We start from the raw sequence: 8,367 nt of genomic DNA on the forward strand, positions 1-8,367 counted from the left end.
ACAATTCTTGGGCTTAAAAAACAAATGTGAATCATCCAATAATTTGAATTAGGCAACACCAATAACACAGCATAGTCGGAATTTAGTGTTTCAAACATTTGCATGATCAGATAATTGGAATTAAGTATCTTTCAATCGAGAGTTGGCTGCAGTCTGCAGACTTTGCTGAAAGTTTGCTAATGCAACAGCAGCGCCCTCCAGTGATCACAGAGAGGCAGTGCGAAGTAATTTGTGAGATTAGGTCAATAAAGGAGACATTCCCAGCAGAAGAAGCCCTTATAACAAATCACCGTTGAATAATTTTACTTTTTGCTCCGTAATGCAAGTTTAGTTAGAGTTAATCATTTAGCCAATGCCCACCTTGATCAGGTGCAAACTGTGACCCCTTCAAATTGATCTTTCAAGCAGTTGAATAATTGAAATGCTGGCTGATGTTGCATTCATCCCCCAATCAAATGTATAAAAAATTCATTCATGGGATGTGGGCGTCGCTGGCAAGGCCAGGATTATTGCCCATCCCTAGCTGCCCTTGAGAAGGTGGTGGTGAGCAGTCCATGTGGTGAAGGTACTCCCACAGTGCTGTTAGGGAGGGAGTTCCAGGATTTTGACCCAGTGCCGATGAAGGAACGGTGATATATTTCCAAGTCAGGATGGTGTGTGACTTGGAGGGGAACTTGGGGGTGGTGGTGTTCCAATGCGCCTGCTGCCCTTGTCCTTCTAGGTGGTAGAGTTCGCGGGTTTGGGAGGTGCTGCCGAAGAAGCCTTGGCGAGTTGCTGCAGTGCATCTTGTAGATGGTACACACTGCAGCCACGGTACGCTGGTGGTGGAGGGAGTGAATGTTTAAGGTAGTGGATGGGGTGCCAATCAAGCGGGCTGCTTTGTCCTGGATGGTGTCGAGCTTCTTTAGTGTTGTTGGAGCTGCACTCATCCAGGCAAGTGGAGAGTATTCCATCACACTCCTTACTTGTGCCTTGTAGATGGTGGAAAGGCTTTGGGGAGTCAGGAGGTGAGACACTCGCTGCAGAATACCTAGCCTCTGATCTGCTCTTGTTGCCACAGTATTTATGTGGCTGGTCCAGTTAGGTTTCTGATCAATGGTGACCCCCAGGATGTTGATGGTGGGGGATTCGGCGATGGTAATGCCATTGAATGTCAAGGGGAGGTGGTTAGACTCTCGCTTGTTGGAGATAGTCATTGCCTGGCACTTGTGTGGCGTGAATGTTACCTGCCACTTATCAGCCCAAGCCTGAACGTCATCCAGGTCTTGTTGCATGCGGGCATGGACTGCTTCATTATCTGAGGAGTTGTGAATGGCACTGAACACTGTGCAGTCATCAGCGAACATCCCCATTTCTGACCTTATGATGGAGGGAAGGTCATTGATGAAGCAGCTGAAGATGGTTGGGCCTAGGACACTGCCCTGAGGAACTCCTGCAACAATGTCCTGGGGCTGTGATAATTGACCTCCAATCACCACAACCATCTTCCTTTGTGCTAGGTATGACTCCAGCCAGTGGAGAGTTTGCCCCCTGATTCCCATTGACTTCAGTTTTACTAGGGCTCCTTGATGCCACACTTGGTCAAATGCTGCCTTGATGTCATCTGCCATCCTTTCCCGTTCGAGCAACCACTCCAGACCCACAGCAATGTGGTTGACTCTTAACTGCCCTCTGAAATGGCAGCTCACCACCACCTTCTCAAGGGCAATTAGGGATGGCCAATGCCAGCGACGCCCACCTCCCGTGAATGAATTTAAAACAAGTCTCCGGCCTCCAACCACCCCGCCCCTATGATTCCACCATTGGTCGACTGGCATGTCCATCCTCGCGATGCCCAGCCTTCCCATGCCAATTGGAAAGGGAACAAAATCTTTGTTACCTGATTGGCTGATTCTTGACTGTCAGTCAGACAACCTTTTACCCATCTCCGATACTTTCATAACTAACAAACAAACGTGCTCAAAGAAAATCAAATAAAAACAATCCTTTTTAATGCCTTCATGATTTTTCTCCAGGGTTGCTCACAATTCTAATTCCCAGAGGCTCCAGGACAGTCCTGACACGACCACAAAGTACCGCAGGTCACCCATGAACCGGTACCCGATGCTCTCCTGAACTATTCCTTAGCCTTCAAATTTCAAAGCATGTGTTAAGTCGTCTCCCAAGCAAATCTCAGCCTCTGAGTAGATGTGCAGCTATTTTGAAAATGTAAATTATATATTTATATAACAAGCAGTAAATTAAAAGGAACTAACCTTTATCTAATTAGACTGCGTGTTTCCAAAATGGAAAGTCCCATAATTAATCAGACAGCCACCATTTATGAGAATGTAATTTATTAGCCAATCGCATACCTTGCCAGCCATGGTTCAGTGGGTAGCACGCTCGGCTACCTAAAGGGGCTGCGCAGCCCATTCGCAGTTTCACAGATGCGCGAAGGTTTACACTGACAAAACCGGTGCCGGGCTATGCGTGGCCACGCACCTTCTGGGGAACAATGGTTGTGGGTCCAATTCCCACTCCAGGGACTTGAGCTCAAAAATCCAGGCTGACCCTCCAGTGCAGTGCTGAGGGAGAGCTGCACGGTCAGAGGTGCCGTCTTTTGGATGAGGCGTGAAATGGAGGCCCCGTCTGCCCTCTCAGGTGGACGTAAAAAGATACCTAGGCACTATTACAAAGAAGAGCAGGGGAGTTATCCCTGGTGTACTCGCCAATATCTATCCCTCGAGCAACATCACTAAAAAAGGAACAGGTGTCCTGGGCCAGTTTCTGGTCATTATCACGTTGCTGTTTGTGGGAGCTTGCTGTGCGCAAATTGGCCGCCGTGTTTCCTACATTACAACAGTGACTACACTTCAAAAAGCACTTCAGTGGCTGTAAAGCGCTTTTGAATGTCCTGAGGATGTGAAAGGCGCTATATAAATGTAATTCTTTCTTTCTTCCAACACACAAAACATGCCCGTGTATATAATTCCACAAAAGATGACCAAAATGTCTGAACAGCAGAAAAGTTTATATAATAAAAGGCACAGTGTAGGTAACTGCACAGATGGGAATCCCTGACCGCAGCAATGTACTGCCGCTTTCAATTCACATCACACAACCTACAGGAATCCTGCTAGAAATGAATCATCAAGACACATCTGCAATTACCCTCTCCCCAAGCTACTGGGCGGTAAGTAACCATTAATCAGTTATAACTGGGTTCTAATTAAAATGAGGACGGGGATGGTCAGGATGGATGGAGGTACATTTCTTGAGCAGAATTAGAAGGCTATAATACCCTCCCCTTCTACATTATATAGAATAGTGTCAGGGGAGCAGCACTCCCAAGACCCGTGATATCCACGTGCTATTCTCCCCAATGTAACATTTCTCACTGTTGCTGCTTCAAGTCAAGCCCAGAGATCCACAACCCCCACGGCCATTAATGCAGGAATCCAGCTCGGTGCTCTTACCTTGAACTAGAGGGCCACCAGAACATTGGGTCTCTGGAGGCAGCATTGGTGGTACTTCTCCAGTGCTTTGAGGTGCCTGCTGTACATGGTCCATGTCTCTGAGGCATACAGCAGATAAGGTATCACTGCTGCCCTGTAGACCATGAGCTTAGTGCTGGGTTTGAGGTCCTGGTCTTCAAACACTCTCTTCCTCAGGCGACCGAAGGCTGCACTGGCACACTGAAGGCAGTGTTGGACTTCGTCGTCGACGTCTGCCCTTGTTGACAGTAGGCTCCCGAGGTATGGAAAGTGGTCCACGTTGTCCAAGGCCTTGTCATGGATTTTGATAATCGGGGGGCAGCACTGTGTGGAGGGGGCAGGTTGGTAGAGGACCTTTGTCTTACGGATGTTTAGTGTAAGACCCATGCTCTCGTATGCTTCGGTGAAGGTGTTTACGATGGTTTGGAGTTCGACCTCCGAGTGAGCACAGACGCAAGCATCGTCTGCATACTGTAATTCGATGACAGAGGATGGGACGACCTTGGGTCTGGACTGGAGGCGACGGAGGTTGAACAGTTTCCTGTTTGTTCTGTAAATTAGCTCCACTCCAGTGGGGAGCGTACTGAGGGTGAGATGGAACATTGCAGCAAGGAAGATTGAGAAGAGCGTTGGTGCGATGACACAGCCTTGCTTGACCCCGGTTCGTACGAGAATTGGGTCTGTGGTGGAACCGTTGGTCAGGATCATGGCTTGCATGTCGTTGTGAAGCAGGCGGAGGATAGTGACAAACTTTTGAGGGCAGCCGAATTTGAGGAGGACACTCCATAATCCCTCATGGTTGACAGTGTCGAAGGCCTTTGTGAGATCAAAGAAGGCCATGTACAGTGGTTGGCGCTGTTCCCTGCATTTCTCTTGTAATTGACGTGCGGTGAAGATTATGTCCATTGTGCCCCTTAGTGGGTGGAATCCGCATTGCGACTCTGGGAGGAGCTCTTCAGCCACTGGGAGAAGGCGATTGAGGAGGATTCTTGCGATGACTTTCCCTGTGGCAGATAGCAGGGAGACTCCCCTGTAATTACTGCAATCGGACTTGTCACCTTTCTTGAAGATGGTCACAATTACGGTGTGATGCGCTATCAATTACTCATAAAAGACTGAGAGTTAGAAGAGTAACTAAAGGCTTTTATTAACAACAGAATGGAGGTCTGCCTCGAGTGGTCGACCGGTCCAGGATACAAAGGCTGGGGAGCAGTCACCTTTATACTAGGACCTGTGGGAGGAGTCAGCCGAGGCATGTCCAGGCATGTACACAGTGGAATACAAACAGGACAAACAGGAATACAAACAGTGGTTTACCACACGGTGTATCTGAGATCCCCTGGCATGCTCTCCTCCTTCCAGATAAGAGAAATTAGTTCATGAATTCGTGCCAGTAGTGCTTCTCCGCCATGCTTTAGTGTCTTGGCGGGGATTCCATCTGCTCCTGAGGCCTTGTTGCTCTTCAGTTGTCGGATGGCCTTTTCAACCTCATGCCGGGCTGGGGTTGTGCTGAGATGGTGGTGGGTAGCATGCTGTGGGATGGAGTTGAGGACACTCGTGTCGAAGACAGAGTCGTGGTTAAGGAGATCTTCAAAGTGCTCCTTCCAGCGGGCACTGACTGCTTCCCTGTCTTTGATGAGTACCTCTCCGTTCTTGGCCCGCAGTGTGGAAGGGCCTTGGGTGCTTGGGCCGTAGATGGTCTTGACTGGTAGGATAGGCACACCAACGTCAGTGTTCTTGCTCAGGCCAACATCCCCAGCATCGAAGCTCTGACCACACTCAATCAGCTCCGATGGATGGGTCACATTGTCCGCATGCCCGATATGAGACTCCCAAAACAAGCGCTCTACTCGGAGCTCCGGCACAGCAAGAGAGCCCCAAGTGAGCAGAGGAAACGCTTCAAGGACACCCTCAAAGCCTCCTTGAAAAAGTGTAACATCCCCACCGACACCTGGGAATCCCTGGCCCAAGACCGCACAAAGTGGAGGAGAAGCATCCGGGAAGGCGCTGAACACCTCGAGTCTCTTTGCCGGGAGCAAGCGGAAGCCAAGCGCAGGCAGCGCAAGGAGCGCACGTCAACCCAAGCACCCCACCCACCCGCCCCTTCAACCACCATCTGCCCCACCTGTGACAGAGACTGTAGGTCCCGCATTGGACTCATCAGTCACCTGAGAACTCATTTTTAATGTGGAAGCAAGTCATCCTCGGTTCCGAGGGACTGCCTAAGAAGAAGAAGAAGAAGGGTCTCTGGAATTTAGATAATTATATTAACAAAGACCACTGGCGAGACATTTTGGGCGCTACAAGCGCCCTTAGAGCTCCAAATGGCACGCACACTTGTAGGGCGAGGATCGCGTTGCCAGTGGCGGTGAAGGGGACCGTGGCGATTAGCTTTTATGCATCTGGCTCCTTGCAGGCTGGAGCTGAAGATATTTGCAACATCTCGCAGTTTGCTGTCCAGTGTTGCGTAAGGGAGGTCACTGAGGCTCTATTCAAAGAGAGCTGATCACATTTCAATCTCTCTTGCCAGAGACAAGCAGATGTAGCGAGCACAGGCATTCGCGAGGAGTGCAGGTTTCCCCATGGTGCAGGCCACCATTGACTGCACGCACATCACTTCCCGTTGCACGTGTGCGCACACATCACGCGTGCTATTTTGGTCGTCTAAGAGGCCTCGTTGCACCAAAAATGGGCGCTACAGAGTTCAATTTTGACCACCACATGTCATCAGTTGATGGCCTTTCTTCAAGAAAATTTAGTGGATTGGCTGGTATCATTTTTAATGAAGTAAAGGTTTACCCGAAGGACACCCTGTTCCCCGTGCTGTCAGCTGGACTCCACACGATAGCATTGCCAAACAGAAAATGGCTGACAGTTTTTTTTCACTCTGTGCAGCAAATATTTTCTTCAGACTTGAAACTTAATGATAATGACCAAACGGCAATTAATATGCGTGTAGATGTGCTGCGGTGTAGACCTGGAGTCTCCTTGCCGAATTGCAGGTGATTGGTGGTTGGCCTCGCCCCAGTATGAAGATACAGTTAATGAACACAATCATTGCACAATTATAGATCGAAACCACCAACAAGACAGGATATATAAGAACATAAGAATATAAGAAATAGGAGCAGGAGTAGGCTATTTGGCCATTCGAGCCTGCTCCGCCATTCAATAAGATCATGGCTGATCTTATATCTCATCTCGACTTTCCTGCACTATCCCCATATCCCTTGATTCCCTTAATATTCAAAAATCTATCGACCTCTGTCTTGAATATACTCAACGACTGAGCCTCCACAGCCCTCTGGGGTAGAGAATTCCAAAGATTCACCACCTTCTGAGTGAAGAAATTTCTCCTCATCTCAGTCCTAAATGGCCGACCCCTTATTCTGAGACTGTGACCCCTGGTTCTAGAATCCCCAGCCAGGGGGAAACATCTTCCCTGCATCTACCCTTTCAAGACTGTAGTGTATGTACCCGTCTACCTTTAAGGGAACTATTGAATGTAACCGTTCGCCTTTAAGAGAACTACTTTAGGTGTGGCACTATTTGTTTGGCTTCTGTATACTGTAATACCGATAGTGACCACACCAGTATATAAGTGTTGTGGCAGGATTGCTGGGGCAGATTCGCCCTGACCTTCGAATAGTAAAGACCTGTTTGTTTGTTACTCCTGAAGTCTGTGTCGTTATTAACCGTACAACCCACAGACTTTACAGTGGCGACGAGTCCGATCGTACCCTGCGGCAAGACTACCAAAGCAACGAAGAGCGTCGAAGAGAGGCAACCGCCCTCGTCGTGCTGCTGAAAGAAAACACGAGGCTGCAGCAGGAGGAAGGAGGAAGACTTTAGCAACAAAAGCTTCCATCTGCAACAGGCACTGACTACCCTTCTACCACGGTGCGGAGTGAGCCGATCAGCTGGAAACAAGGCGGCCGCGGAGACTGTGAGTAGGGGAAGGTGTAGAGAATATCCTGAGGATAAGGGCTGTGCACTCGACCACGGTCGAGGGGGAACGGAGCCGGTCAGAAAGTCGGGTCCAACGGCGTCGTGAGACAGTCGGACCTCGATCGGCGGGAAAAGCCGGGCAGCGACCGCAGCCACGAAGCGCTGAGACTGGGAGTAGGCGCGGGAAGAGAAACCCAGCTGCAGCCGGGGAGGGAAACACCGGTCTGCGAGAGGGCTGGGAGGCGAACAGGAACCGTGCGGGTGGGAGAGAGAGACAGAGCCGAGCAAGGGGAGAGAGACTGTGCGAGAGCCAGTCCAGCGGCTGAACTGTTCTCCACCAACGGGGTACCCAGGGCCGGTAGAACCGAACATGCGGGAGAGAGAGCGACAGAGCCGGGTACGGAGAGAGAGACTGCGCGAGAGCCAGTCCAGCGGCTGAACTGTCCTCCGTTAACGGGGTGTACCCAGCGCTGGTAGAGCCGTGCGGGCGGGAGGAAAAGACAGAGCCGAGTAAGGGGAGCTGTGCGAGAGCCAGCCCAGCAGCTGAACCTGTCCGCTGTGGGGAAAGCGTACCCCTTCCACCAGGAAGAAACGCGGGAAGCCGCCATTAGGCGGAGGAGACGACAGAAGCGGGAAACCGCCATTGAAGTGGGCGGGGAGAGAAAGGAAGAGCGGGAAACCGCCATTTTTGCGGGAAAACCGCCATCTTAACTGACATACCGCCATTGAAGTGGGCGGGGAGAGAAGGAAAGAGCGGGAAACCGCCGATTTCGCGGGAAAACCGCCATCTTAGAAATAAACAAATAAATAAGAATACTTAAAGAAATACTGGTGCTGCTCCCAAGGGAAGAAAGATGCCTAAGCGAGGGAATATTAACGACTTTAATTCTGAAATAGAAGACTGGGCCACGTACGTGGAACGCATAGAGATCTATTGCAAAGC

Source organism: Somniosus microcephalus, chromosome 13, assembly GCF_052327205.1.
Source record: "Somniosus microcephalus isolate GS21.2 chromosome 13, FLI_Smic_1.0, whole genome shotgun sequence".
NCBI lineage: Eukaryota > Metazoa > Chordata > Chondrichthyes > Squaliformes > Somniosidae > Somniosus > Somniosus microcephalus.